The 18,187-nt window shown below is 39.8% G+C and overlaps 1 protein-coding gene across 39 annotated transcripts in view; it reads right to left on the bottom strand.

The window, feature by feature from the left end:
• Window positions 1-18,187, bottom strand: part of SIPA1L1 (signal induced proliferation associated 1 like 1) — a 463,818-nt gene that overhangs the window by 294,680 nt on the left and 150,951 nt on the right. For 23 of the 39 annotated variants that reach the window (XM_073895440.1, XM_073895444.1, XM_025869757.2 and 20 more), the window contains 2 exons: window positions 16,290-16,342; window positions 4,510-4,600 (listed from right to left, as the gene is read on the bottom strand). The exons of 6 other annotated variants lie outside the window; for them this stretch is intronic. The gene's annotated coding sequence lies outside the window, so the exon portion shown is untranslated. The remainder of the gene's footprint in view (window positions 1-4,509; window positions 4,601-16,289; window positions 16,343-18,187) is intronic. 10 more of the 39 variants (XM_073895457.1, XM_073895455.1, XM_073895462.1 and 7 more) reach the window with 2 other exon arrangements.

The raw sequence follows: 18,187 nt of genomic DNA, 5'->3' as shown, positions 1-18,187 counted from the left end.
GTTACACTTGCCACAGCCTCAATGAAAGCCAAGACCCAGCTGTATGACACTTCACCAACCAAGTCCCCTTAACTGAGGTGCAATTATTTGCTGTATTTAAGAACAAGTATTTACTTTAAGTAAATACACTTTCTTTTAAGGTGTTAATTCCAGTATAGTGAACACAGTGTTCTATTAGTTTCAAGTGTACAACATAGTGATTCACCAGTTCCACATATTACTCAGGGCTCATCAAGGTAAGTGCAGTCTTAATCCCCATCCCCTATTTCACCCATCCCCCCACCTACCTCCCCTCTGGGAACCATCGGTTTGTTCTCTGTAGCTAAGAGTCTGTTTCTTGGTTTCTCTCTCTCTCTTTTTTTTCCTTTGCTTATTTGTTTTGTTTATTAAATTCCACATACAAGTGAGATCATACAGTATTTGTCTTCTCTGATTAACTTCTTTCACATAGCATTGTACTCTCTAAATCCATCTATGTCATGGCAAATGGCAAGATTTCATTCTTTTTTATGACTGAGTAACATTCCATTGTATGTATATACTTCTTTATCCATTCATCAGTCGATGGACATTTGGGCTGCTTCATATCTTGGCTATTGTAAATAATGCTGCAATAAACATAGGTGCATGTATCTTTTCAAATTTGTGTTTTCATATTCTTTAGGTAAATACCCAGCAGCAGAATTACTGGATCATATGCTAATTCTATTTTTAATTTATGAGGAAGCTCCATACTCTTTTCCAGAGTGGTTGTATCAGTTTGCATTCCCACCAACAGTACACGAGGGTTCCTTTTTCTCCACAACCTCGCCAACACTTGTTTGTGGTTTTGATTTTAGTCATTCTGACAAGTGTGAGTTGAGATCTCATTGTGGTTTTGATGAGCATTTCCCTGATGATGAGTGATGCTGAATATCTTTTCATGTGCCTGCTGGCCATCTGTATGTCTTCTTTGGAGAAATGTCTACTTATGTCTTCTCATTTTTTAATTGGATTATTTGGGGGTTTTCTTGGTGCTGAGTTGTGTAAATTCTTCATATATTTTGGATACTAACCTTTTATCAGGTATGTCATTTACAAATATCTTCTCCCATTCAGTAGGTGTCTTTTAGTTTTATTGACTGTTTCCTCTGCTGTATAATTCAAACACTTCTTAAACATCAACTGGGTATAAGGCTCTGAGTTTCAAAAAGCTGCAGAGTTCCAAAGATCCCAATGGCAGACTTTCCTCTCAAGAAGTTTACAGCCCAATTCATGGTGAAGGACATGTAAAAACAGCAATAATAAAAGCCAAAGTGTTAGCCAGTCCAACCTCAAGAAATGGCAAAAGAACATAAAGCTTCAAAGATCAACTCAATGGGATCAAGGAAAGTTTCCAATGGGCAAAAAAGAAGAGGAAAAGCAACTGGGGGAAGAAACAGAGAATAAAGACAGAAAAGGCTGCGATGCACATGGTGTGTGAGTAAACAAAGAGTATAAACCATGGAGATACACTTTAAATATTAAACATACAAAGAAACATTTAAACTCTAAAGACTGCATGGAAATTTTCCCTGAGAGCCACCGGAGACAGACTGGCTTTCCTATCAATTCAGTGTCTCATCTAGCTTTGGCCTCAGAGCCAGGGAACCAGATGCCTCCCTCAACACCATTTCTGGCATCCACGAACTCGTGTGGGATCGATTACCACGCAATTACAAAGATGACTAGCGAATCCCGTCATCCTAACAGTGTCAGTTAGGGGCCAGGGAATGTCATGCGGAGTTTTGTAGTGCGAATGCTCACCTTCAAATACAGAGAAGCATTCAGATGAACTTGGAATGACTTGTAATTCTATCAGGCCGCTGAAGTAGGAGTATTTTTTTTTTTAAATCTATGTTGCTGCTAATGGCTTATGAAGTTTTTGTTATGTTCACTGTACAAGGAGAGGTATGCTAGCAGAGTGAGCGAGTGTGTCTGGTTTTCCCCTCCCAGCTTTACTGAAATCTAATTGACATACAAAATTATATTAGCTTAAGGTGTGCAATGTAACCATTTGATAGGTTTTTGTTACAAAACGATCAGCACAATAATTTTAGTTAGCACCCATCACCTCATGCAGCTACAAATAAATATTATTGCAAAAGAAAATGCTACAAGCCTAATGATGAACCTGAAAACGTAGTAGTACAAAATTAGATCAGAACTTTCAAATAGTGCCTACAATGGAAAATAATAATCTTCAACAAATTAGTCTAAAGAACAAAAATTAAATTTCAGTTTTTTAATTCTATTTAAACCAGAAGCTTTTCAAGAAAAAAAAAGTTAATCTATGTGGGAAATGGTCACATCTTCTAAAGCACAGAAAGCAGACTCTGCTAGCTTCGATGGTAGAACTGCCTCACGGTGCCCCTAGGTGAGGTGTTCAAACAAGATGAAATTGTAGCTTCTACGTTGAAAAGGCTACCTGGACAAAAGAAAGGCTGAATACCATACATGGCAAATAATGTCAACCAAGCACCACTAACAACCGAATTGCAAAGAAAGTAGTTCATTGGCTGGAACCAAGAGGAAGGGCAAGGAGAAGCACTGAGGGGTTGGTGGTGGAAAGCTGGATCCACCCCACAAAGTTTCCAAACAACCTGCAGGCAATGAGGAACTAGGGAAGGTTCTCGAGGGATCATTCATAATCAGAAACAAACATGCCTTTATGTACATGTGCCCACACATACCCATATGCATGTTTTTCTCTTTTCCCTCCCAGAATCTTCAACAGTAATGTGGAAGAGAGCCTGAGAGAGGAAGGGCACGGAATGAGGAAAGACTAGTAACAAGGCTGTTGCAGCTTCCTAGGTGAGAGATAACTGGGGCCTGAACCCGGAGAGTGGGATTAGAGAAACGAAGGAATCTGAGAGAGACAGGGACATAAAACTGACAGCGCCTGTAAAACAATTAGGTGTGATGCCTGGGAAAAATGGAACCGAAGTCAAAATAAGAAAGTGTACCACCATAAAATGAACAACTATGCTATTCTCAAAAACAGCATTTTTATCAAAGTTCCATTAAGTCATCTTTGAGGTTATTAATATTTATCTTCAACACAGTCTGAAACCATCCATTAGCTACACAGAGACCAGTTCAAGAAACACTCAGCTCTAGACGGACATTTTGAGATGTGTCAGTCTAGTTCCACTTGAAAATCTGTCAGTAAGTAGTTTAAATTTATCAAAAGATCGAAGATAATCCACAAAAGAAACATCCCCAAAATAGAACTAATTCAAGACTCTCCACAATGAATTACATTTGCTCAATGAATTTCAAAATAGGATCTAAGTTTCGTGCTCCAGTTAATAAGTTTTGGCATTAACTCATTACCTCACACTGTAAAATATAATAAACCTTTTAAAATGACATGCAATATACGGTAAATTATTAACAATGACATTGAAAACAATATAAAAGTATACATATACAGCATATACAGGGGCACCTGGGTGGTTCAGTTGGTTAGGCGTCCGCCTTCGGCTCAGGTCATGATCCCAGGGTCCTGGGATCGAGTCCCTGGTCAGGCTCCTTGCTCAGCGGGGAGCCTGCTTCTCCCTCTGCCTCTGCCCCTCCCCCAACTTGTGCACCTGCACTCGCTCGCTCTATCAAATAAATAAATAAAACTTTTAAAAGAAAATGTATATACAATGCAGTTAGGATTAATGCCTATACAAGAACTAAAAAGATAACATTTTAGAAAAAAATTATGCCATTTTTATCGTACCACCTTCTTTTTCCAGCTTTGAGGTATAATCAACAAATAAAACTGGGGCGCCTGGGTGGCTCAGTCGGTTAAATGCCTAACCCTTGGTTTCCGCTCCAGTCAAGATCTCATGGGTCATGGGATGGAGCCCCGTGTCAGACTCCACACTCGGCAGGGGGTTTGCTCAAGATTTTCTCTCTCTCCCTCTCCTTCTGCCCCTTTCCCCACTCACGCTCATTATTGCTCTCAAATAAATACATAAATCTCAAAAATTGTAAGCTATTTACAGTGTATAACAGATGTTTTGATATACGTATACACTGTGAAATGATCCACTCCATCGAATTAATTAACACAAACATCACTTCCCATATTCACTTTTTTTTAAAAAAACTTTTCAATTGAACAATACAGTGTTAATCAGCTACAGTCACCGTGTTATACATTAGACCCTCAGAACTATTCGTCTCATAACTGAAAGTTTGTATCCCATACCGCCTTCTTAATATTCAAAATCAGAGTACTTGACCACTTAGATGCAATCTCTTTGTGGAACATGTTGGTTTCTAGAGATTAACAGGCTGATCTTGAACTGAGAAAAACATACAAAACCAAGTCAACAATTCAAAGTATAACCATAAATGAACAAACAAGAGACAATATTTGACCAGGCACATAAAAATTAGGTAAAAAGAAGTGGGGCAAAAGAAACACATTTGTTGAGAGCCTCCTAGAAGTCTGACATTGGTCTAAGCAAACACTCTCTCCCACCCCATACTCACTGTATAATGAGTCTTTGGATAATCGGGTATAAGCTTCATGAAGGCAGAGAGGGCTTGGTAACCAGCATATCTGCAGGTTCTCAAACAGCACCTGGCACACAATAAGTACTCAATAAATATCTGTTAGCTGCATGGATGAATGGATGAATCGCTAGATGGCTGGTGGATGAATGAATAGCTATTTTCAGTAATAATGGTGGTCTAGCTCATGTACACCAAAAGACATCCTGGAAGCTTAGGAGAAAGGGAGCAAGAAATGTGCTCCAAGCCACTGTGTTCCTTTGCCCAAATACAGGTTATCATAGGTTATCACAGTAGAGTGGACAAAGCACGGGCTCCACCATCAGACCTGGATGGGAAGCCAGGCTTCAGACTTACCTTTAGTGGGTCCCTGGACAAGTTACTACTCTATGATTGAAATGCACAGACTAATTCTTTAATCTTGAAGTTCTAAAAAGGCTTAACTGAAATAACATAAGTGGAGTACATAGCAAATGCCTAGCACATAATTAGTACTTAATATAAATCTCTCCACACACTGGACCCAGGGAAATGACCCTGGTGCTCATAAAGTCTGGGTCTTAGGGGTAAAGTCCAAGGGAGGGGTGTCAGTGAAAGGAATCCTAGTGCAGTCCACAGCAGGACAGCTCTGGAGTCATTTTAAAATGTCAATCCAAAGGCCTGGCTCATTATATCATGTTGGAGGGAATGAACAATCATAGCAGGGGCCTACGTAAAATTCAAAGAGGATACGGGCCTCTGCCAATGCCAGGAAATACAAAACAAAACAACTACCATATGTTCTGTGCCTGACAATTTCACACTTGCCAAAATTAGTATACTTTTCTTTACTATTATGTCAAATCCACTTTTTTGACAATACCTGAAGTATACAGTTGATCCTTGAATAACATGGGTTTGAACTACGCAGGTCCACTTATACACAGATTTTGTTCGATAAATACAATACAGAACTGTAAATGTATTTTCTCTTATGTATTTTCTTATCAATATTCTCTTTTCTCTAGCTTCCTTTATTGTAAGAATACAGTATGTGATACACGTAACATACAACATGTGTTAATTGACTATTTATGTTAACGGCAAGGCTTCCGGTCAACAGTAGGCTATTAGTAGTTAAGTTTTTGAGAAGTCAAAACTCATACTCAGGGGCGCCCGGGTGGCTCAGTCGTTAAGCGTCTGCCTTCAGCTCAGGTCATGATCCCAGGGTCCTGGGATCGAGGCCAGCATCTGGCTCCCTGCTCAGCGGGAAGCCTGCTTCTCCCTCTCCCACTCCCCCTGCTTGTGTTCCCTCTCTCGCTGTGTCTCTCTCTGTCAAATAAATAAATAAAAATCTTGAAAAAAAAAAAAAAGCAAAAACTCATCCTCAGATTTTCAACTGTGTGAGGGATCTGCACCCCAACCCTGACGTTGTTCAAGAGTCAACTGTATTTTTTTGATTTGATGAAATTATGGATCATCAAGGATTCTCTTCAAGAAAGATTTCCCAAGGGCCCTATCCAGCTCCATCTCTAAGAGACCAATATAAGTGCGCATTTGGCTATAATTATGCCCTTGTGTATTCTCTCTTTCACACTTCCAACATCATATCATACAGTGCAGCCCAGTTATAAAACATGATTAATATCCCCAAACTTTGTATCCATAATTGAAAATGTAAAAAAAATTTTAAAGAAGTTCTAATAGTTTCCTCTTGAATTAGTAGCAAAGTAAATTATAAAATTTGTATATTATCTTTCTAATTATTGCTTATCCATCAGGTGAAGTCCTCTTAATGAGTCAATGAGAAAATTATCTTAACTTTAGAAGGTGCTTTGAGTATATTATTCAACTACAGTGTCAGGAATACCTAAAATGTCTGTTTTTTTGCAACATGAATCCACATCATTTAAATCAAACCTGAATCCAAAATCATTAAATTCAAATATGCAGTTGAATAGTTTGCTTTCGGACAAAGGTCATCTTAATCACTGCTGATTTTAAATGAACGTTTTACAAAGGATGTATATAGCTGGGGAGGTGGAAAATAAGAGAACAAATTAGGGTAGAGGGAGACAGTCACACCAGAGAAAGTCTCTCAAGTAAGAAAGTTCTTTCTTATAAACAAAAATCTAGGTATCAATCATCAAGTCCAGAGAGTATAGCAATGGAACAAGAGACTGATAGCACAAAATTCTAAGAACTTAAACCAATTTATGAAATCTCTATCTAGAAAGTAATAGTCCCTTGCAGACGGTTCCAGTTAATGAATCAATATTTGAAAAGGAATACAATATAATTTTGTGAAGAGGAACTGAAGCTATTTAGAATAGCAGGGGAAGGCACACCCTGTTTTGATTGGAATCAGCCAGAAGCTATGAGAAAAAGGATTTGTGCCCAGTAGAACAACTCCCTGAAGAAATCTAGGACGGTATGTTGGCAGGAACAAAGAGAAAACTTGGGCAAGTACTACGCTTCACCCATAGGAGTATCAGCAACTCTATCCACCCTGCCAGCCTTATGTCACATACGGTTCAGGGAGCTTTCTGAACATTATAGTGCAGGCTGCCCTTGCTACTTAATACAAGAGTACTCCTACGAAACCTTTTGTAAGCCGAAACAGTGTAAAGCAAAGAAGCAGTTGCCATTTCATAAAAGCGAAAGTCCTCTTTGGATTTCTTCAGTTAGCGAAAACAGGTGCTAACACAGGTGTTTTGTAAAAGGAAAGTGGCGTGAAGCAAAGCTTGCCGCAGTGGAAGAAGCTGATCCTGCCCCAGTGACCTATCACCTGGGAACAGGATTCTGTCATGAGAGGATGACACCCTCTCCGCTGGCAGCTTTAACAAAGGATTCAGGAAAATTGTATTCCTGATATTCTAAGTATTTTATACTTTGTCTCCTTGGAAATACAATTCTCATTGTTAACAACTGATTTTCCAGTAGACATCAATGTTCAGAAATTTCTGTTTAAGCGTATCAGATTTCCCAGTCTGATCAGCCCTGGTAACCAGACTACTGACGCTGATAACTACCAAGCTCCTTCTAAAGCAATCCCTGCGCACATAAGCATGGTCAGTTATAAATCAGCTTTTGCAAACTATGTGCTCTACATCATATTAGAAAACAGTATGTTCCTGAGTTGCCCACAGTGTACATTCAATTTTATTTGGAACATATCTTAGTACAGATTTCCGTCACTTCCAAATGCTAATGTCCTCTTTCTATAAATGCCTAGCACTTCTTCACCACAATTACCAAAAAGATGATCTTCAATTTTCTCTTAGCCTCATTTTTTAGTCCTAATAAAGCATGTCTGGTACGTTCACTATAGGTGTCTTTGCCATAGACATCTTTGCTGCTGCAAGCATTTTCACTACATCTTCACCTCGTAACTAATTGGCCATAAGACAATTTCTATAAAATATGAAATAACTGGTTGACAGTTTGGTTTCATTTAAGATAAAACAACTTGGGGCGCCTGGGTGGCTCAGTCAGTTAAGCGTCTGCCTTCAGCTCGGGTCACGATCCCAGGGTCCTAGAATCAAGCCCCACGTCAGGCTCTCTGCTCAGTGGGAGACTGCCTCTCCCTTTCCCTGTTGCTCCCCCTGCTTGTGCTCAGTCTCTCTCTGTCAAATAAATAAATAAAATCTTTAAACAAAAAAATATAAATAAATAAGATAAAACAACTTGTTGACAGTTTGGTTTCATTTCTCCATTGAAGAATCAATCACCTCTGGCACAGTTAATGTATTGAAAGCTAGTTGTCAGTTTGGTTTCATTTCTCCACGGACAAAGTTCCCATTTTTTATTATATAAATGTTACCTAGCCTTCCTAATGGTCTATACAGCAGTAGCCATGGTGGTCTTAAAATAGTGGATGATGACCACATATACCAACTTGACAGAAAATACTGTGACAGAGCTTACAGGAGGGGTGAAATAAAAGCGTAATGCCAGACTGCATACTGTACTATAATACAAAATGACAGCACATCAATTACAACAAAGTCCCGTTGGTTACAATACTACATCAGCATTTCTTCCCCACTTCCCGCACAACTCTGGACCGTGTATTAAGGGACATATGACAATATGCCAAGAATGAACAACAGTGTAGAAGATTCTCACGGTGCAATACAAAACCCAGGTACAAATACATATCCTAATATTTGGAAAACTGATACCTCTTAATGGGGAAGAAATAATGAATTTGTCAATTTTTTCATGTTTCATTATGACCTTTTTAACATTATTTTATCTCTTATGACAAAACTACCTTATAACCAATGAGTGACACAGCAAAAATGTTTGTGGAAAAACTACCTAGAACCCTGATTAAGATGTGGTTCTTCTTTAAAAAAAAAAATGTGATTCTTCTTGAAAATATGATTATGATTACAACAATTTGACAACCTTTTTTTAACCATTTTTTAATTTAAATTTTTTTTTATTTGAGTATAGCTGACACATAATGCTACATTAGTTTCAGGTCAATTTGATTACTCTGAAGAAGTTTTAAAAGGTCACCCAAAATACAAAGTGGTCTTGTGGAAACTAGGAATGCCTCACCATATAATGACACCCTCTCTGCTGGCATCTTTAATAAAGGATTCAGGAAAACTGTACTCCTGATCTTCTAAGGTATTAACTGGCCAATCAAAAAGCTCAGCTATTAATCTCACAAATGTTAAGTGCCAAAGCCACAGTAAGATGTCAATATGGTAAAACAAATGTGAATTAAATTCATTCACTCAGGGGGCACCTGGGTGGCACAGTCATTTAAGGGTTAGACTCTTAGTTTCAACTCCAGTTGATCTCAGGGTTGTGAGATTGAGCCCTGCGTCGGGCTCTGTGCTCAGCGAGCTGTCTGCCTGTGATTCTCTCTCCCTCTCCCTCAGCCCCTGCCCACCATGCACACATGCTCGCTCTTAAATAATAAATATATATATATTCATTCACTCACAAGTTATTGAATACCCTGGATGTGCCATTTATGGAGTGCCGTTCAGGCACTGAAAAGTCAAATAGACTACATAATTCCAAATACTTTACAACCGAAAGGAACAAGCTAAGCAACTAAATAAAAAATTTCTTTAACACTATAATAGGTGGTATGTGTTATAAAGTAACTAACTCTAGGAAGCCAGAAAAACTCTACAGATGGTAACTTTCAAGCTAGTCCCAAAAAAGGAATTTAAAAATTTTTATTTAGCAAGAGAAAGGAGTGTTTAAGAAAAAGAAACAGTAAGGGCACCAAAGGATAAGAAGTCACCTCACGCAAGAAATTTCCCCATCACTGGAACAAACAAGGCTGTGTGACAGTGTGGGGAGAGGAGTCAGAGGAAGCAACATGGCCTTCTGCCATGTTAACGCCTTCAGACTTCCTCCGATGCGCTATGAGAATTCCTACAGTGTTTGCCTGCAGGAGCTTGTCCTCAGGAGATACCAGTCATTGGGAGTCACAGCTTTCCCTCAGGTCCTCAAGCTTCTGAAAAGTGGAGATGGGAGGGGCTGCTGCGCAAGGAGATGGGTGGACACTCTTCCTCTCCATCTAAATCTGCACAGGCTGACAACAACCCTCAGGGTCCTCTTGGTACCCACCAGATCTTGAATGGCTTCAGATAATCTTAAAAGTGTGGAATCTTAGAATGCAAAGGGAACCAGCAGAACAGTCTCACTTCCCATCAACTACCAGAATTTCTTCTCTACACCTTGATAAATGGCTCCATATTGGACAAGTAAAATGTCCTCCCAGTATCCTCTCTTCCTCAGAAGTACTTACTACACTTTCCTAACCAGGCCTCATTTGAAATCCTTTCTAAAACCTTCTCCAACGCGGGCCCCTCCTTATAACGTACTCTTGTTGGTCAGAGCTGAACACAAAGAACCCCAGTGCCCTCCAAGCACAGCAGAGCACTGAACCATGTCAGGTTCTTTGTGCGGACAAAGTATCTCTCAGTTGCACAGACCTTTATAAAAGTGCAAGGCCTGGATCATATTAAATCTGTGGTCAAATAAAACACCTTGCTTGTCCTTGTTCATTTGAACTGTTCTCATAAGCACTGTTTACCTCTCCTTTAAATCCCTGATGATCATTGTGAGTTAACATTTATTTGTGTGATTACCTAAATAAAGTCTTTGTATCCCCAGCCCAGGCACCAATAACCTGAATGCAGGCACAAAACTATCTTACAGTATTTTGCCTTTTATTTCCTTTCCATTACCACTGTATTGTGAGGTCCTGGCACAGTACCTGTTCCAAAGGAAGGGTTCAAGAGATGTCAGAAGAATTAGATGTATATACAAAAAAATTACATGAGCAAGATATGGTAAGTGTGATAGGAACATTGAAATCAACCTTCTGGAAACTCAGTGGAGTTTCTTTGACTTCCTCTGTGAAGGAAAGGCATCATGTAGGAATAAAAGCATCTAAGCCAATTCCTGAGTGGTGTTTCAACCAAAAAATCAAAGCAAATATCTGGACAACAAAACAACCAATGAAAACTAAATTCTTGAAGAAAGGTTATTTATGTGGGAAATTATTCCTAATATTAAGTTAATAAAAAGGATATAAAACAGTATGCACCTCCCTCCCACACACACATACACACACACACACACAAAAAAAAAAAACCTGAAAGGAAATAGTTTAAATATTAACAAGAGTTATTGCTGAGTTGTGGGATTACTGGTCATCTTTATTTTCTTCTTTATACTCTATTGTAGTTTCCAAAATTTTCTATAATAAAGATCTTCATAATCAGTAGGGGAAATATTTGGATTTTTAAACTCATTTAGGATGAAACTGCAATAACATTTTAAGTCTTTAGGCTTTATCCAAAAAGGTTTCTGGACTGTTTGTTTTTTCTTTTTCATGGCCATATTTACATGAATGTTGTAAGCAGAAGGAATGCTGGAGAACAGATTTCAGTCCTAAAGAAATATTATAATGCTCCCACCCACCCAAAAAATTACATTTATTCTCTGATCTGCTTTTTTGCATCTTGATAATGGGTATGAAGAGACTTGTATTTACAGGTTAATTGAGGAAATCAGAAGCCAGCACTGCTCCACAGAACATCGATTCCCTTTCACGCTCTCAGCTGGGCCCTTCGAACAATGAAATACACACCAATATCACCACACTGCAGTCAGCATATCAAACGGAGGAACGCTGGAGCTCCGAGAACAGCTAAACAGTGTTATAAACAAAGGTCCACTCGGGGCGCCTGGGTGGTGCAGCTGGATGAGCACCCAACTCTTGGTTTCGGCTCAGGTCATGATCTCAGGGTCGTGAGATCGAGCCCCACAGCAGGTTCCCCGCTCAGCAGGGAGTCTGCTTGAGATTCTCTCTCCTTCTGCCTCTCCCCCTGCTCACACGCGCTCGCATGCTCTCTCTTTTTCTCTCTCAAATAAATAAAATCTTTAAATAAAGGTCCACTCTTTGAATTAATAGATACCTTAGTCTACAGTTAACAAGTTAAGAAGTCTGCCACAAAATAATGTCATTGCCAAATAAAAGAAGGAAACTATACCAAGTCTTCCAAAACATGAGCATCTAGCTTGTGCCCAGCAAACTCCTGGAAATCTGAGGGTCTAAAGTACCCTTCTGTATCTAAGACAACATAAAATATAGAAACAGTGGTGGAAAAACTACCACTTTCAAAAGATGTCAGACTTCCTACAAACAGTACTATCCTATAAACAATCTAAATGGAAGTGAAAGGTTCTCTGAGCAATGGTCATCAATCATGTCTCTTCCTTACTCTGACAAAGAATGGCAAAAGGGAAACGTACAAATTATGAAGAAATGCAGTTTGCAGATAGTTAAACCCACAGCCCCCTGAGCCATCTCAGAGAGACTCCCTGCATGACTCACCTCTTTCTCTCCCCTTACAGGCTCTCAGCTTTGGCCTGCTTGCCCCCTTCTTTCCAGGTGCCATCACTTACCCAATTCTAGGGTTCTGCTCCCCTCAGGACTTCTTGCAGAGGAGCCTGTCCTATTTCACCCTTTACCCAAGCTTCCCTGTCTCTGAAACAAACAAACCTTCCTGAATACTTTGGAGATTCATCAGAAATCACTACTGATAAATAGGTATGGTGGTAAAAAACCATGGCACACCACGATTAGAGATTTAAGAAAGCTCTTCAATGGGAAATTAAGATCCTAGCTGAAACGTAGGTAGTACTGGAACTCTTAGGTGTGAAACAGATGGGTCTGGGCAGCTTTAGGGTCCTAAAGCTACTCAGCTGATTCTGATGTTGAGCCAATGCTGGAAACTGCTGTCCCAGACCCTCAGTTTTCTGTCCTTTATACACTAAGTGTATTCAAGATTCCACCACCTTCTCCAGGGAGGAACTCTGTTCCCCAGCCATTCAGATTCTAGGCTATCTGGTTAGGAAAGAAGAGCAGATGTGACTTTGCCAGCCCCTGGAGTCCACAACCTAGCACAGAAAGGGTCAGCTTCAATTATGTTAAAATATGATTTCATAGCATTCCCCAGGCTATGAAAAGAGAAGCTAAAGTATGTGCAGAAGCTATCTACACTGAAATCCTTAGCGAACCTGGTAGATAATGATAGTCCTGTGGTTTTGTAGAAAATTCCTTATGAATGATCTCCCAAATATGCAAGATAAATTAGAATTAACTTCCTTATTTACAGCTTGGATCAATTAAAATCTAAGTGGTGGCTTTTGCTATGACAAAGACCTGCATATATATATTTTGCTGAATAATTTTGCATTACCATTTTCAAATTCATGGTATATTATCTTAAATTGAGAAACAGTGAACAAAATATTTTGCAGTATCTTCTGACTGTGGGAAAACCTTAAAATCACATTGCCGTTTTTTTTAATTTTATTATGTTATGTTAGTCACCATACATTACATCATTAGTTTTTGATGTAGCGATCCATGACTCATTGCTTGCGTATAACACCCAGTGCTCCATTCAATACACTGACGTTTTCTGTAAGCTAGAGTTGTTTCTCACAAACTCAAATATTTGAATACCTTGTATAAAGTACTTACTGTGCCCTGGTATCTCACTACACACTATGCTCTGCAGAGTAGGATTTAGATACAAAGGTGATCAACGTTGGCTTCTATCCAAAAAGAGGTTTCCATAACATCATACTGATGCTCTAGAAATTAACCTCCACTTCTCTTTTAGCCTTTTAGCCACAACAAACTGAATCATATCAAAAGTATCTGCTTTAGGGTTTTATTTAAACATTAAGCACAGGGCGCCTGGGTGGCTCAGTTGGTTAAGTATCTGCCTTTGGCTCAGGTCATGACCCCAGAGTCCTGGGATGGAGCCCCACATCGCATAGGGCTCCCTGCTTAGCGGGGAGCCTGCTTCTCCCTTTCCCTCTGACCCTCCTCCTGCCCCTGGCTCATGCGCGCGTGAGCGCGCTCTCTCTTACTCTCTTAAATAAATAAATAAATATCTTTTAAAAAAAAAACATTAAACACAATAAAACCAACCATCTTAATGGCTCAAGAAACAAGAAAGTCACAAAATCCAATAACTTATGCCACTGGAGGGTTATTATGCTGGTGAAGTCACTTTCACTATGTGAAAGAGACAAGACATTTCTCCATGTGCTAGAACAGAAAATCATGACACATGCCTACCAGAGGACAATCTGAGAGAGAAGATCGTTATACAGAGGGACAGTTTCAAACACATGTATGCATACCTTGTCATAAACTATCTTTTCACTCACATTTGTATGCGCCTTCTATAATTCAGAAGATGCTTCACATTTGTATGCGCCTTCTATAATTCAGAAGATCCTAACAGCTAGAGAAGCCACATACACAAAACTTTCCTGGCTACGGTACCCACTCCTATCTTTGATTATTAAATTAAAAACAAACCTTAAGATCTGATCTTTACTATTTTTTAAGTAGCTCTGTATTAAAAATAGTTATTCAGTCTATCTTTTAGCATCTATCCATATCTAAGAGCCAACTAGTGTCACAGGGAAGTATGGGCACAGCTAACATAAGCCACATGGGAAGGTACACAGTAGCGAGCATAAAGTACTGCACTAGGACTCAAAAGACCTGAGTTTGAATCCTGGTTAAACCAAAAACTCACTGAACCTAGCTAAGCCTCAGCTAGGTCACCCATAAATTAAAGACAGTAAAACCTGACCTGTCTAAACAGTGTTGTTGAAGGTATATATCTGTAAGATAACACATTTGCAAATGATCTTAAACTAAAAATGTGAAGCATCATTCAGCTGCTGTTCTAGTTAGAAACCACTAGGACACCCCAAGACAAGTCAGTGTTCCTCTGTTTACTCATCTTTTAGGTTTTGCCATTTCCTCCTTCCCTCCTTGGACCCTCTCTTTCTTCCTTCATGTAACAGATATTTGCCAGGCTTCCACCATAGACCAGACACAGTTCCAGACTTGCAATGTCCAATACCATAAGCAGTAGAAACAGGTAGCTATTAGGCATTCAAAATGGCTCTACTCCAAATTGAGACATGCTATAAACGTAAAATACACACTGGATTTTGAAGACTTGGTGTGAACAAAAGAAAGTAAAATATGTCAGTAATTTTTTATACAGGTTAAACGTTGAGAAGATAATATTTTGGATATTAGGTTAACCATATATATTATTCAAATTAATTTCTTGTCTTTCTTTGTACTTGATTTTAACATGGCAACTAGAAGTTCAAAAATTTTTAAATACACAGAGGCTCACATTATATTTCTATTTGACAATGCTATTCTAGACTCTGGGGATATTTCAGGGAACAAAACCATGAAACTTATGTTTCAACATCTGTGGCCCTAAGATCTTCAGTAATCAGTAGAAAAGGAAAACTAAAACCAGCAACTGTGTACAGAGAGGACCATGGGATGGAGGCCGCACACACAAGAGACAGACCTTCCCTCTGGCCCTTCCTTCTGCCCATGGTAGGGCCCACGGTCCCCAGAATAATCAGGCAGTACAATGGTGAGCTATGACCTCAAACATCTTGGGAGAAGAGAGTCCCTTCCCTGTTCGGCACTCCCAAGAACCACTATCCATCCAAACTTAGCGAGGGACAAAGCTTTTAATGTGGGGCCATCACTAGTTTTCTCGCATCATTTGTGCTACTTTGGCTCGTGTCTCAAAAGCACTTTTAGGGGTGCCTGGGTGGCTCAGTGGGTTAAGCGTCTGCCTTCGGCTCGGGTCATGATCCCAGGGTCCTGGGATCGAGCCCCACCCACATCAGGCTCCCTGCTCCACAGGAAGCCTGCTTCTCCCTCTCCCACTCCCCCTGCTTGTGTTCCCTCTCTTGCTGTCTCTATCAAATAAAAAAAAAAAAGCATTTTTAAAAGGTTTCCGATGGTAGGTAGTAAGAGTTTCTTAACAAAGACACCTTTGTCTGGATTCCAACACTCTCCTTCATTATGAGAGTTCTTCATCACCTTCCCCTCCGTGGGCCCAATGAACCAAGCCTCTACTACACACCTTCAGCTCTTGCATCACAGCCACCATGCTTCCAGATAAAGGGCAAGAGGCTGAATTCAACAGCACAGGTCATGATCCCAATCTCAAGGTCCCTACTGGTCCGAGGCAGTCAAAAAAAAACTTGAGTCAGGCTGACCACATGCCAGCTAAATGTGAGGTTACTTGTTGTAAGACTTTAAGGAATTTCTGGAGGGTGAACTGTATAATTTAGTTCAAATGGGCCTATTTTTTAATAGCACTTTTCCTACCAAGAAGGCATCGTGTTTGAATTTCAGATTCCATGTGTTAGGAACTTACCTTAGGAACGAATCTGTGGGCACCTTGATCTTGGGACTTCCCAGCCTCCAGAACTGTGAGAAATAAATGTTTGTTGTTTAACATGGCAAATGTTTTGCTGGCCCATACAACTTTCTGGCAGATTATAAAGAAAATTGGGGCTTTCAAGAGATTCTTTATGCTATAAAATGCCCTAGTGGGTGTAGCAGGAAGCGGAGAGGCTCAGGTGTCAAGGCGGGTAGTGTTCTTTCATAACTGACCCCATCTATGTCCTCTGTTCATGCTGTTCTGAGGGCGTGCCCTGTTCCCTCTGCCAACTTAAAGATTACACCTCGATGAGGGCCCAGCCCAGAGCCTGGCCCTCCAGAAACTGTCCCCAGCAACCCCAAACCTGATAATCTCTCTCCTTCTTTCTCAGAGGAACCCAGTCAACCAAAACATTGTATCATCTATTTATCTCTTCTCTGGGTATTCAAACACCTGTAACTCAGAAGGAAAGCAATTTAAAAAGTCAGTATGATGTCTGAAAATTTATTACTCTCCCTTTCAATCAGTTGGGATTTATCTGAGCTTGATTCAGCAAGAAAGATGAACCTAACACCAGGGATACAAAAAGGATACACAATCCCAATACTCACATAATTCACAGTCTAGCTGAGAAACAAAGTAAACAATGATCCTACCACCTGATGAACATTGTATTAGATAGAGGTGCTGGCAAAGCACCATGGGAGCCTACAGGAGGGCCCTTCTTCCTGGGTGACTGAGGAAAGCCTCTCACAGAAAGGTGATATATAAGCCAAAACTTGAGAACTGAGTAGAAACTGACAAGGCAACACAGGAAAGGCCTTTCAAAGGCAATAAAGCATGGCACATTAAAAGAAACAAGAGAATGTGTTTAAAACCCCTATACAGAATCACCAAAAAAAAAAAAAAATCTTCCAATATATTAAATTATTTACGTGGGCATTTGAGGATCTACATACAGACCCCAATCCACCTTTTCTACATTTCCCATAGTATAACATAGCAAGTAAGGGTAGGCTCTCCAGAACCAGCCTGGGGTCAAATTCTACTAACTATGTAGCCTTATACAAGTTTCTTAACCAACCTCAACTTTTCATCTGTAACATGGGGATGACAATCTGCCTACCTCATAGGATTATTATATTATTGTTATGAGAAAATGAATTGAAACAAACAATAATTATGAAAAATTAGGCATTCAATAAATGCTTGTATTAGTATCATTATGACTATTACTATTTACTTTTCCATGCTAGACATAGCAGCAAATCTGAAGTTCTTGTCCCCAACACCTGCCCATGCCTCCATATGAAGAACTCCTCCTACGTCCAAATCCCATCCAGCAAGACACTGCTTAAATTCCACCACCTGCATGAAGCTTCACTGAGCCTACTCGCCTCACGCATTAGGGAAATGAGTGTCTCTCTCCCTCTGAACTCCCAGCACAGTCTGCAGGTCTCTCTTGGGGCACTCGTCACTCCAGTGCCATTATGCCCACATCTGATTTCCCTACAGGCCTACAGCTCTTTAAAAGCAAGGCCTACACCTTCCCAATCTTTGCTTCCCCAGAGAACTGACAGGCCTTTTCACTTATGGGCATTCAGTGTTTGCTGCTGAACAAATTAAAATACTCTCCCCTTTAATTAAGTCAAGAACAGACTAGAGCTTTTAAAATTGCTGTACCATCTACCAAGCTATTCTTCCTAATAAAAACCCTTCCCCAGAGAGAAACTCGGTTCAATTTTACATAGCTCCTTTGTAAAGGAATCCTAAGAAAAGTCAATAATACGATGTTCTTCAAGTGACTGACAACTGACAAAACGGAGTAAAAACAGTAAAAACTGCTGGGGAAAACAATCTCTCTCCTTTCTCCATTCTCTGAACAGGTTCTA

Source organism: Callorhinus ursinus, unplaced genomic scaffold (genome assembly GCF_003265705.2).
Source record: "Callorhinus ursinus isolate GAN/ISIS: 27379988/994484 unplaced genomic scaffold, GSC_fseal_2.0 scaffold8, whole genome shotgun sequence".
In the NCBI taxonomy this organism is placed as follows: domain Eukaryota; kingdom Metazoa; phylum Chordata; class Mammalia; order Carnivora; family Otariidae; genus Callorhinus; species Callorhinus ursinus.
The sequence above is the reverse complement of the archived record's forward strand: the minus strand, read 5'-3'. Positions and strand labels throughout refer to the sequence as shown.